This window comes from Chaetodon trifascialis, chromosome 23 (assembly GCF_039877785.1).
Source record: "Chaetodon trifascialis isolate fChaTrf1 chromosome 23, fChaTrf1.hap1, whole genome shotgun sequence".
NCBI classification, from domain to species: domain Eukaryota; kingdom Metazoa; phylum Chordata; class Actinopteri; order Chaetodontiformes; family Chaetodontidae; genus Chaetodon; species Chaetodon trifascialis.
Genome location: NC_092078.1, coordinates 6,648,626 through 6,661,761, shown reverse-complemented (window position 1 = coordinate 6,661,761; position 13,136 = coordinate 6,648,626). Strand labels below are relative to the sequence as shown.

Genomic DNA, 13,136 nt, shown 5'->3' with positions numbered 1-13,136 from the left:
TGTACTCGTACTAAAATTTAACAACTTCCTTCCTTCCACAATTTAAATATTTACAGGGACAATTTGTACTTCAAAGTTAATGTCATGAGCACGTTGAAATGTATCTGCTCTTGTATCTGCCATAGCTCATCGAAGCTATGGCTTGTTGGGTGCTTCCTGACATTAACGGATCATTAATGTCGCGTCTTAGCTGACATATTTCTGTTCTATATTTGTTTTATTTTGTATGGGGCAGCAATCTGTCCACATAATTGGCTGTTCAGCTCAATTATAGGTAGGGTTGCCACCCGTCCCGTAAAATACGTAATCGTCCTTTAACTGACAATGAAATGTTGCGTCCAGTATTGAACCAATACACATGTCTGTCACACACACACACACACACACACACACACACACACACACACACACAAAATAAAACACAGGAAATACTAAGGCCAGCAAAATTGTCGTGGCGGGATCTACGCAGGACCCCGGTCGAGTGTCTGTGCCTCGCTTCTTTTTTTTTTTTTTAATCTTTATTGAACAAGTATAAATACATAAAATGAATGACATACTCATTTCTGTCCATATGTGCAGATTTACATTGAAAGGAAAATCGCACCTCCAACATACAGAGTCAAGATACAGCTTCAATCACTGTTCAGTGCAGTTTGAAAACAATAATGTAAAATAAAATAAAATAAAAAAAAAAGCAAATAAAAATAAAAATACAAGGGGTTCATCTCAATTGAAGTTGTTAGAAGTTAGAAGTTAGAAGATCTTTTGTGTACTCGTACTAAAATTTAACAACTTCCTTCCTTCCTTCCAAAATTTAAATATTTACAGTGGCAGTTTGTACTTCAATATTAATGTCACGAGCATGGAGAAATGTGTTTGTTCTTGTAAGAATCATTTTGCTTAAGCTTCTTAAAAATCAAAGTTTTATTGTAGGTAGTCATTTTGATCTCTATAAGACCTTTATTCAATCTGTTAACTTCACATATGCTAGTTTTGTTTCTGATTGTTTGTTCTGCTGCATTGCTGCTTTCCCTGTAACATAAAGACCAATAAAGATACTGCTCTGGTCCAAAGTGGACAGGAAATGTCACTGTGTGAAGTCCTTTTTAAAGCAAGCATAGGCAGTAACGCCCTGCATGCCTCATGATGAGCCACAAAATCAGAGTTTACATTGTGCTATAGGTTACTATTATTATTATTATTATTATTAATTTATTATTTTTTATTTATTTTTCCAAGAACCAAGTCCGACATGTTTATGTCTACGTAGTAGTGTCAGTCTAAGTGTAAAAATATTAAACATTCCGACTTAATGTGCTGTTTCCCCCGCTGCTTCTCTGACGTCAGCCAGCGCTCTCGCTCCTCTCCCCATTGGGTGAATTGAAAGTTTATTTGAACCAGTCCAGAGTTAGTAATTGTAGCCGAAACATTAAAAATGTGATCTAAGAAGGTTTTTGTCGAGTTTTATTTTGTTTTTGATGCATTTGAAGAGGTTTTTTAAAAAATGCTAAAATGACTGTTTTTTTGAATGGAGTCTGGTGGCTTTGGCGACAGCGCTACAACAGCTGTTTCTGCTTAAGCAAAACAGATCTTACTCATCAACAAAGAAGAATCTCTGTATGGATTCTTTCCATAATAATGTCAGACACTTATTTGTAGGGTAGCACGGTTGCACAAGTGTAACACTTGTCGCCTCACAGCTAGAAGACCCCCGGAATCCCGCTGTGGGCGCTGGTGGCGTGTCCTCTACCACGCCTTCGGTGCCTGCTGCTCGAAGAAAAAAGGGGGCCTTTCTGTGTGGAGTTTGCATGAAAATAAGGTTTCCTCCTTAGATAACCCCCACTAAAAACATGCAAGACGATCACCAAAGGAAGGAGAACCGAAGCACCGAAGGAGAACTGGTCCCCGCTCCCAGGCGCCGGCGTCGGCTGGCAGCTGGCAGGCCACCGCTCCTGGTCTGCCGCGGAGGATCGACAGACCGAGGATGGGATAAATGCTGAGAAAATCATTTCACGAGAAGCGTGGCGTGTAATGTGCAACTAACTCTGTGTGATGTGATAATAAAAGTACGTTCCTTCTTCTTCTTTCTTCTTCTTATTATAACAATGTGAGTTTGTCAGTGGAAAAAAGAAACACTTTTACTTTGGCGGTGTGCAAACACGCAGTGTGATTACATTCATGGCTGCCAGCTGCAGTGCTCTCATTCAAAACTGAAAAAACTTCCAAAATTATTGTCTCCATGTATCAGTTAGACACAAAAAGATGGGAAAATAGGGTCCATAATCAGATGATGTGAAATTTTCCAGCACGCGTGGACACTGGAGCCAACTGGAAACTAACATCACTTTCATTGACTGAGAATGGAAGCGTCCGCAAAGCTGAAACAAGCACATAATTCAACAACACAGTACAGGATATTGTTTGATTGTTTTATTTTGTACTGTGTAGGTACAACATGCACAAATGTTTCTTCCAATCCATCCAATACTTGTTGAGATTTTTCAGTCAGGACCAATTGGTGACGTAGCCATACTCACCTGCAATGTAGCTAAAAAGTGATTGACAGTTACGGTTGTTATCAAATCACGGTGTTAATTCATGACATTTGTTTGGTAACGCTTGTTGTAATGGTGCCAGGGACAGATTGTAATGTGCTTTTTGCTTCAGCAGGAGATAGCAAGTGTGCCGCTGCCTTCATTGTTGACAAGCCAAGCTGCTGTAGATATACATCAGTGCATGCCAATGGCATCTGCACTCCAAAGGAGCACATTTAGTGTGAATATACTTCCTAAATTTTCTCTGTTTGCCTCACTTCCAACAACAGCAGTCTTACATCGCTGTTCAACTTCTCAAGACACTTCATGACAGCCAGAGCAGAGGTCACACCCCTGTGAAAATGATGGCAACTGATCCGAGAGGAAAAGCAACCCAGATAACTGTAAACCTGCTTCCTGGAGCAGAGACCCTGGTCTGTAGGACTCACTGGTTTTCTGTTGGAATAACCTCTCAGTCTGGGTCAGTTATTCCATATCTTTAGTGTGAATTAAAAACTAATCTCATCAACAAACGTTTCATTTTCCCTTTCTCAGTGACTTGCTCCTGACGTGTTATGAGTACGTACTGTGATTTTGTCTCTCAAAATCCCCAAATTTCCTCCCGTGGAACCGTGTTGACTTTGACCGTTCAAGGAGCCGTTTTATTATGAAGCGTTATGTGTTTTCCTAAACTGGCTACTCTCCTTCATCCTGCCTTGTAGTCAGAAACTGTCTTTGTTTCCCGACAATGACTTTTAATGGCCTCCTGCGAGAGTTGTAAACTTGTTGGTTTCAGTTACAATCAAGCAATCAAGACATTTGAATTAGTTTCTGAACAATCGGTGTTTGCTCTGGTGGCACACCCACTGATAATAATGCATTTTGGCTAATTATTCTCTAGGAATATTAACCAGATTACAGCTGGGCAGACTCATTTCTGACCCAATTTTTCAGCCCCATGATTCATATTAGAGCGAGGATGAATTTCATGTTTGCTGGGTCTTGTTAAACATGCCAAACAAAATACAATGCTAACTGGTTTTAATAAACACTGAATGCTTTAAGGGGGATTAGATATGACGTGTATGGCACTTCTCTACCGTTCTTCCGTCTGAATAGTGCTTTGACAGCTTTACCAATCAAATGGGGAAACTAAGACCTCATTATATGTTTGCGCTCTCTGAATGGTTCCGTCAATGGGAGCACCAAACAGACTGTACCTCCAATGCAGCATCAACAAGAGCTGCAGCTGCACTCCTGCCTATGCGACGGTTTGGATGCTGACTCTGTTCTTGCTGCTCGCTGTGAGATACGTAGGGAGGGTGGGTGCCCGTCTGAGATGCTCCATTATGTCACCGGTGCTCCAAGAATAGTTCCACTGTGTCCCGCTAGGCGCTGAGGCGAGTGTGACGTTCAGAACTTAACTGTTATTGGGCCAAACCCAGAAGAAAAGGGGGCCCTACTGTTTCCCCACGTCAGGCACACTGTAAAGGAGGTTAGGACAGGGCTCGTTCCTATCAGGTTTATGCAGCAGACAAGATGTTGTGAACACACAATGATGACAATAGTCCAGAGGGTTCCAAGCAGATCCAACATCCGTGATGCTTTATTGTGTACACCCAGTGCTGTTAACAGTTCTGCAAATAATAACAGTAAACACGTGATACATCACCCAACAATAACACAATATAACTGCATGAATGCAAACAGTATACACAACCTCCATTATGTATATACAGCAGTTATCCACATCTCTCTAAATATCAGCCATAAGACCAGGTTAACTGGTCTGATAGCGCCGTCTGCTGGCTGAACTAAGCGTGCAATAAACACACACATGCACGCACGCACGCGCGCACACACGTCGCACGTGTCGGCAATTAACCATCGACGCCAGCGGTACTGTTGATTAACTATGCACACACTCACTCATCAGCCGCTGCAGAAACTACACACTATGTAAACTTCGTCAAACAGCAGAAATCACACGTCTAGCGGCAGACACACACACACACACACACACACACACACACACACACACACACACACACACACACACACACACACACACACACACACACGTGAAGTAACGATGTGCGTCATAAACAGTCGAGAAACAATACTCACTCCGTGCATCCACTCAACTCTCGGGGTGCCACAATAAAACGCTTCCAAACTAAATATGATAACTCCACGTGAACAACCACTAAATCTCCTCCGGTGGACACGCAGGTGGACACGGAGAAAGGAAAAAAAGGCCGACGGTACGGCTGCAGGCTGTGCTCGACTACGGTCCCAGGTGACTACGTCACTTGTTCGCGGAGCAGAAGGGAGGGACTAATATACACGCCCTCAGAATTTTAGCCTTTTATACACACACACACACACACACACACACACACACACACACACACACACACTGCCACTGTTCAAAATGCCCCCTGAATAAACACTTGAAGCAGATCTGAACCCGTGAGGCCAGCGATCCCCATTAGAGACAGGCTGTGACGCAATGTGATGGCAATGAAAGGTAGTGGCTTTCAGATGTTTTCCTCAGCCTCGTATTGTACTTACAGAGTAAACTTTGAGCTGGTCGAGCACAGTGTCTGAAATGATGATGACTAATACGCTGTGATAAAAGCCCACATTTTAGCCATTTTCATTAATCACGTTAATGCAAAAATACAACGTTTTTGTCAAAATTCATGTAAACAAAGCCTTTCAACTGGTGCTGAAGTTATCTGATTGGTTGAGTGATAGAAAATTCAAATAAATGCTACATGCATGATAGCCTCTAACAAATCAGAATCAGGCTGTTTTGCCACTCTTAGACAATGAGGCAAAGACAATTTTGCACAACTTTATGCTGTTTTTTCAACACTGTCCAGCTTTTGGACCGATCATTACAACATGCAGTCAAACATTGTCAAACCCACATTTTAATTATTTATTTTAAATTCTGATGGAGATCCAAAGTACAGTATGACACTGTCACACGTGATTTTAACATCTTAAAGCTACTGAAGGAGGCATAAACTGAAGGCGTTAACAAGAAGGGGATAAATATGTATGCAAATATGTAAATAAACGAGGTACGTCATAAATCATCCTTAAAACAGCAATGACGGTAAAAGACTAAATGTTATTCGACTGTCATCAATCCCGCCATGCACTATAAATCCGTGCTCCCTTGTAAATCATGACTACCAGCCCCCCCTCGGCTCCACACCAACCAGCCCGCTCACTACTCAGACGCAACTGCTCGTCCGCGTGTGTGACGAGCTCGCGCCTACGCTGTTTAAACGATCTTCCCACGCGCTCCCTGATTCAATCAGCTCACACAGAGAGCAGAGATAGGAGAGCATGATTCAGTCAACACGTAAACTACTTCTACGGAGAAATATAACTGTGCTTTCGTCCCGCAGTGAGGACTCTGACGGGACGCTGCGGGGCTCGCCGAACCCCAGTCAAAAATCCACAAATTTAAAGTTATCTGGCTTTTTCTCCAAAATCTGCGTCGGTCCGCGTGTTTTGGATCTAGGAAAGTAATCAGTAGGCTCTGTTGAGTAATTCGGCTTAAAAAAATTGACCATGAGAAGGTTTTGAAAGTGTTTTTCAGTGCTTCATCAATTGCTTATTAGATCAGGTGAATCGAACTCGGTTCGTCTGTGGCTCATCGAAGCTATGGCTTGTTGGGTGCTTCCTGACATTAACGGATCATTAATGTCGCGTCTTAGCTGACATATTTCTGTTCTATATTTGTTTTATTTTGTATGGGGCAGCAATCTGTCCACATAATTGGCTGTTCAGCTCAATTATAGGTAGGGTTGCCACCCGTCCCGTAAAATACGGAATCATCCTTTAACTGACAATGAAATGTTGCGTCCAGTATTGAACCAATACACATGTCTGTCACACACACACACACACACACACACACACACACACACACACACACACACACACACACACACACACACACACACACAAAATCTAAAAATAATGAACAAAATAAAACACAGGAAATACTAAGGCCAGCAAAATTGTCGTGGCGGGATCTACGCAGGACCCCGGTCGAGTGTCTGTGCCTCGCTTCTTTTTTTTTTTTTTAATCTTTATTGAACAAGTATAAATACATAAAATGAATGACATACTCATTTCTGTCCATATGTGCAGATTTACATTGAAAGGAAAATCGCACCTCCAACATACAGAGTCAAGATACAGCTTCAATCACTGTTCAGTGCAGTTTGAAAACAATAATGTAAAATAAAATAAAATAAAATAAAAAAAGCAAATAAAAATAAAAATACAAGGGGTTCATCTCAATTCAAGTTATAATTTTAAAGTGTTAGAAGTTAGAAGTTAGAAGATCTTTTGTGTACTCGTACTAAAATTTAACAACTTCCTTCCTTCCAAAATTTAAATATTTACAGTGGCAGTTTGTACTTCAATATTAATGTCACGAGCATGGAGAAATGTGTTTGTTCTTGTAAGAATCATTTTGCTTAAGCTTCTGAAAAATCACATTTGTATTGTAGGTAGTCATTTTGATCTCTATAAGACCTTTATTCAATCTGTTAAATTCATATATGCTAGCTTTGTTTCTGATTGTTTGCTTGTTCTGCTGCATTGCTGCTTTCCCTGTAACATAAAGACCAATAAAGATACTGCTCTGGTCCAAAGTGGACAGGAAATGTCACGGTGTGAAGTCCTTTTTGAAGCATGCATAGGCAGTAACGCCCTGCATGCCTCATGATGAAAGCAGGAAATGTTTAGACATCATCTGAAGGAGATGCATGTCAGGGTGACACATGTCTCAGCATGGGCAGGACAGAGGACAGGGCAGACGCCTTTAAGGAGTTACAAAGACACATAATGACTTTTGAGTTTCGTTTTAATGTAGACAAAACGATGTAATGAAACATGTACAAGAGGTATTGAGTAAAGGCAGGGAATTTGAACACATTGGTTTTGGTCAGCAGAACACTGATTTCCCGTTGTTGAGCGTCTTTTCTCCGTCCTCCTTCACGTCAGAGTCATCCAGGGATCTTCAGCAGTGTGTGGATAACGGACATGTGTCGGACTCCATAGGAAAACAGTGTTTTGTTCTCCTCCAGTTGCTCCATTCCGAACACCATCACCATATCACCACCTTAAAGGCAAACACAAACAGCGTTTATTTCTGGCTCGTCTGCAAAGTCAGTCAGCGTCAGAATGAGTTCCGACACTTTCGGTTTCCCATTTCCAGTAAAGAGCTGCGCACAGCCGCTTCCCGGAACCTCTGATTTCTCCTTCATTATCATATTTTCTTCTCTAAATTACGCCTTTAGTTTTTTACCCATCCATCCATTGTCTATACCCGACTATCCCTTTCAGGGTTGTGGGGGGGCTGGAGCCTATCCCAGCTGTGAACGGGCGGGAGGCGGGGTACACCCTGAACCGGTCGCCAGTTGATTGCAGGGCAACAGTCATAGCTTCATGACAAATTAGATGACACTTACTTAACTTGGGTTCTTGAATGATTTTCTCTTTTAATTGCGCCACGGTGATCGTCTTCATCTCTTCTTCAGTAGAGCACAGGTCGATGATCTGGTCCACTTTTCTGGGTCCGACGACTCTGACTTTGAACGTCATTTCGCCGCTTTGCCGTGCAGGATGGACTGCAGCGCTCTTCAGACTGGCTTATTCTGAAAGTGGAACTGTAGGTTACAGATAGATAAACGTCTGCTGAGGGTTTTTTTTTTTTTTTTTTTTTTTTTTCATGATTTGCGTCACATATAGGACCATTTAGAATCACGTGACTTCACTGCACACAAATGAACGGCGGAAGAAAGGGAAAAACCCCCCAGGCCTGTTATAAAGGCGAATTTGAGTGAGAACATGAGCGCGCATTTGATGAAGACAGGCAGCAATTTGACAGCTGAGCAGGTGAAGTGTCAATGGAGATGATGCCTTAGGTTACATTTACCAAGTGTTACAATATCATTAACAAGTGGGAATACTCTTGACATCTTATTTTGACAGACTTTTGCGCGGAGCGTCTCTACTTGTCTCAGTAATATATTTGATTTTGTCTGTAATCGTCAGCCCTGTTAACATTTACATTATGTCACCCTCTCTCCTGATCATGACTGTCAGTGTACTGTCAAATTTTAATAATATTAGTGTCTGTACCTGGTCAGGTAAGATGAAGACGTCCCTGGGGGGTGTGGCCTCGATCTAGAAGCCCTGCCCACCCACCTGTGTAATTGACTGAGCCCTGGGCAGACGCTTTATTCAGTCTAACAGCATAACAGTCTGAAAAATGCAAAGAACTGAAACCCCATATTTAATTGAAATCAGCACAAAGACAACACATCAAATGTTGAGGCTGTCATTTTGAAAGTGGAACGTTTTCCCATTCACGCTTGACGTACGATTTCAGCTGCTCAACAGTTCAGGGTCTCAGTCATATTTTACATTTCATAATGCACTAAACATTTTCAACGGGTGACAAGTCTGGACTGCAGGCAGGCCAGTTTATCACCCGGACTCTGACTGCAGAGTTATGCTGTTTGAACACATGCAGAATGTGGTTTGGTGCTGTCCTGCAGAAATAAGCAAGGCCTTCCCTCACAAGGACGTCGTCTACTTGGCAGCATGCGTTGCTCTAAAACCTGCATATATATGGTTCAGCATTAACGGTGCCTTCACAAATGTGCCGGTTAGCCGAAAAATTGTGACTTAACAGACCACAGGACAGTTTTCCACTTCACCCAGTCCATCTGGACCTGTGCTGGTTTTGGGGCCTTATCCCATGCATACAGAGATTTCTTTAGGTTTTCTGAATCTTTTAAGGACATTATGTACTGTAGACAATGAAATCCCCAAATTCTTTGCAGTGTCATGTTGAGAAACACTATTCTTAAAGTGTTGCACTGTTTTCCAGCACAGTCTGTCACAAAGCAGTGAACCCCTCCCCATCTTTACTTCCGAAAGAGTGAGCCTCTCTGGGAGGCTCTTTTTATACCCAATCATGTCACTCACCTGCTGCCAGTTAATCTGATTCATTGTGAGAAGTTCCACCAGGTGCTTTCTTTTGTTGCCGCTGTCACTTTGTTTGCCACTTTTGTTGCAACTTTTTTTGAAATGTGTTGCTGCATGAGATTCTAAACGAGGATATCATTTTCAAAAAACATGATTTTTCTCAGTTTCAACATTTGATGTCTTGTCTTTGCACTATTTTCAATTAAATTTGAGTGTTTCTATTTAAGTTTTACACAGCATCCCAGATTTTTTCTGAAATGGGGTTGTATTTAATCCTTATTTCTGTAACCATCGTGGACATCACTTAAGTGATTTACATAAAGCTACTTGGTTAGTTTGGATAAAAATGTCTCTCAGTGGACTTGAGCTGCCAACCTTTCAGCTAATTATATTGTTAACTATTGATTGCTTTCTGAAGGTGTTGCTCTCACCATCACACCCCTCCTCATTACAATTGATAATTGTCAGTATACTGTCAGATTTGGCATCACAGTTTGTCTACCTGGTCAGGTAAGAGGAAAACGTCCCTGGGTGGGCTTGAACCACCAACCTTTCGGTTAACAGCCGAACGCGCTAACCAATTGCGCCACAGAGACTCCTTTGCAGTGGACTACAGGGGGTGTGGCCTCAGTCTTCAAGCCACACCCACCTGAAGTTAGACTGGCGAGTAAGACATTTGTAAGGCCGCAGGTTGCTTTCTCATTTAGAATTTGCTGCCAGCAACACGTTTCAAAAAAGTAGGGACAGGGTCATGTTCACTGCTCTGTAGCATCACCTCCTCTTTTAGAATGACTGGAAGCGTTTGTGAACTGAGAAGACCAATTGCTGTCATTTCTAAAGGGGAATGTTGTTTTCTCATTCATTCTTGATGTAACAGGGTTGCGTTTGATTTTGATGTCTGTAACCATCATCCCGATAATGGACACCACTTCATTCATGTATATAAAGTTACATGGTTAGTTTAAATGAAGAAGTCCCTCAGTGGGACTGAACTGGCAACCTTTCAGGTAATTATATTGCTAACATTGACTTCCTGAGCTCATAGCTTCTGTTCTAAACTTCACACTGCTCATTATGATTAGGAATGTTCTTTCTGATGTTGACTATCCTCCTCTAACCGATCAGCAAAGAGGAAAACTTCCCTGGGTGGGCTTGAACCACCAACCTTTTGGTTAACAGCCGAACGCACTAACCAATTGTACCACAGAGACTACTTTGAGGGGGATGTGAGTGGGTGTGGCCTCGATCATGAAGCCCCACCCATCTACTTTTGCAATTGACTGGGCCATGGGCAGAAGCTGCATTCATGGCATTAAAATTTTCATGTGCAGAAAACAGTTCATGGATTATTACACAGTAAGCAGATTTAGTGTTCTTTCATACTTGGTCCACTCAGGAAGGTCTTAATCTGAACTTCCTGAACTCTTAGGTTTTGCTCTCACCCTCACACCCCTCCTCATTATGATTAGCAGTGTAGTGTGTGATGCTGACTATCCTCTACCTCAGAGGTGTCAAACTCATTCCACAAAGGGCTGCGTGGCTGAAGGTTTTCTTTCCAACCAAGCAGCAGCACACCAGACTGACTCATTTCATTAGCTGATCTCAGTCTTCAGACAGCTGATTGGTCAGACTGTGTGCTCTTGATTGGTTGGAGGAAAAACCTGCAGCCACACGGCCCTTTGTGGAATGAGTTTGACACGCCTGCTCTACCTGGTCAGTTAAGAGGAAAATAATTCCTGGGTGGGCTTGAACCACCAACCTTTTGGTTGGCAGCCAAACACGCTAACCGATGGCACCACAAAGACAACTCGGAGGTGGACTGTAGGGGTGTGGCCACGGTCTTCAAGCCACACCCACCAGAAGTCAGACTGGGCAGTAAGACATTTGCGAAGCAGCAGCTTCAATCATGGCATTTTGAACTGAACATTTATGCCAGTTAACAAACTGATTATTACACAATACAGTGCAGCTGCAAGCATATGTATTTATTAATGTATTTGGTCCACATCTACAGGAGGAGTAGTCAGGCTTCCAGAAAATTTTCCCAGAAATCATCAGAAGAAGTGGTCTGTAGTTGTTTTTCTGACAATAGTTTGCTTGTTTACATTTAGCTACCAGGCCAGTTAAGAGGAAAATGTCCCTGGGTGGGCTTGAACCACCAACCTTTCGGTTAACAGCCGAATGCGCTAACCGATTGCGCCACAGAGACTCCTTTTGGGTGGATTGTAGGGGGTGTGGCCTGAACCCACACCCACATCAAACAGAATGTGATGATATCCAAAGCAACGAAACCTCAAATTTATTGAAAATAGCACAAAGACAACACATCAAATGTTGAAACTAAGAAATTTTAAGTTGCTTCCTCATTTAGAATTTCATGCCAGCAACACGTTTCAAAGAAGTTGGGACAGGGCCATCTTCACTCCGGCATAGCATTACCTCTTCTTTTAAGATCACTGGAAGCGTTTGTGAACTGAGGAAACCAATTGCTGTCATTTCTGAAGTGGAATGTTTTCTCATTCATTCCTGATTTAACAGGGTTGTGTTTGATCTTTGTGTCTGTAACCATCATCCCGATAATGGCACCACTTCATTCATGTATATAAAGTTACTTAGTTAGTAGAAAACGTCCCTGGGTGGGCTTGAACCACCAACCTTTCGGTTAACAGCCGAACGCGCTAACCGATTGCGCCACAGAGACTCCTTTGGTGTGTCAATCAGTGGTTGTAGCCTCGATCTTGAAAACAGATAATCAATGGATTATCGCACACCACAGAGTAGCTGTAAGCAGATATATTTGGTCCATCAGTGTACTGTGTAGTGTTGACAACTTTCCTCTACCTGGTCAGGTAAGAGGAAAGCGTCCCTGGGTGGGCTTGAACCACCAACCTTCCAGTTAACAGCCGAACGCGCTAACCGATTGCGCCACAGAGACATCTTGGAGGAAGGCTATAGGGGGTGTGGCCTCAGTCTTCAAGCCACACCCACCTGAAGTTAGACTGGCGAGTAAGACATTTGTAAGGCCGCAGGTGCAAATAGAAACAGAATGCGATGACATGCAAAGCAATGAAACCTCATATTTATTGAAATATAAAGACAACACATCAAATGTTGAAACCGAGAAATGTCATTGTTTCTGAAAGTTGCTTTCTCATTTAGAATTTCATGCCAGTAACGTGTCAAAAAAGTTTGGACAAGGTCATGTTCACTACTCTGTAGCATCACCTCTTCTTTTAAGATCACTGAGGAGAGCAATTGCTGTCATTTCTAAAGGTGAACGTTGCTTTCTCATTCAGTCTTGATGTAACAGGGTTGTGTTTGATCTTTACATCTGTAACCACTATCCCGATCATGGACACAACTTCATTCATTTACTTAAAGTTACATGCATATTAGAAAACGTCCCTGGGTGGGCTTGAACCACCAACCTTTCGGTTAACAGCCGAACGCGCTAACCGATTGCGCCACAGAGACTCCTTTAGTCAGGAAATCAGTGGGTGTTGCCTCGACCTTGAAGCCCCACCCACCTGTGTTTGCTGTTTGTGTCTACTGTTTCTTACCTCTAATGTTTAC

The 13,136-nt window shown here is 42.4% G+C and overlaps 6 non-coding genes across 6 annotated transcripts; all 6 read right to left on the bottom strand.

The window, feature by feature from the left end:
* Window positions 1-10,085: 10,085 nt before the first annotated feature.
* Window positions 10,086-10,159, bottom strand: trnan-guu (transfer RNA asparagine (anticodon GUU)). Its single transcript has one exon. It is a non-coding gene; the product is annotated as a tRNA-Asn (tRNA).
* Window positions 10,160-10,700: 541 nt separating this feature from the next.
* trnan-guu (transfer RNA asparagine (anticodon GUU)) lies at window positions 10,701-10,774 on the bottom strand. The gene has a single exon. It is a non-coding gene; the product is annotated as a tRNA-Asn (tRNA).
* Window positions 10,775-11,698: 924 nt separating this feature from the next.
* On the bottom strand, window positions 11,699-11,772 carry trnan-guu (transfer RNA asparagine (anticodon GUU)). Its single transcript has one exon. It is a non-coding gene; the product is annotated as a tRNA-Asn (tRNA).
* Window positions 11,773-12,190: 418 nt separating this feature from the next.
* Window positions 12,191-12,264, bottom strand: trnan-guu (transfer RNA asparagine (anticodon GUU)). Its single transcript has one exon. It is a non-coding gene; the product is annotated as a tRNA-Asn (tRNA).
* A 160-nt stretch (window positions 12,265-12,424) lies between these two features.
* trnan-guu (transfer RNA asparagine (anticodon GUU)) lies at window positions 12,425-12,498 on the bottom strand. The gene has a single exon. It is a non-coding gene; the product is annotated as a tRNA-Asn (tRNA).
* Window positions 12,499-12,963: 465 nt separating this feature from the next.
* On the bottom strand, window positions 12,964-13,037 carry trnan-guu (transfer RNA asparagine (anticodon GUU)). The gene has a single exon. It is a non-coding gene; the product is annotated as a tRNA-Asn (tRNA).
* Window positions 13,038-13,136: the final 99 nt, after the last annotated feature.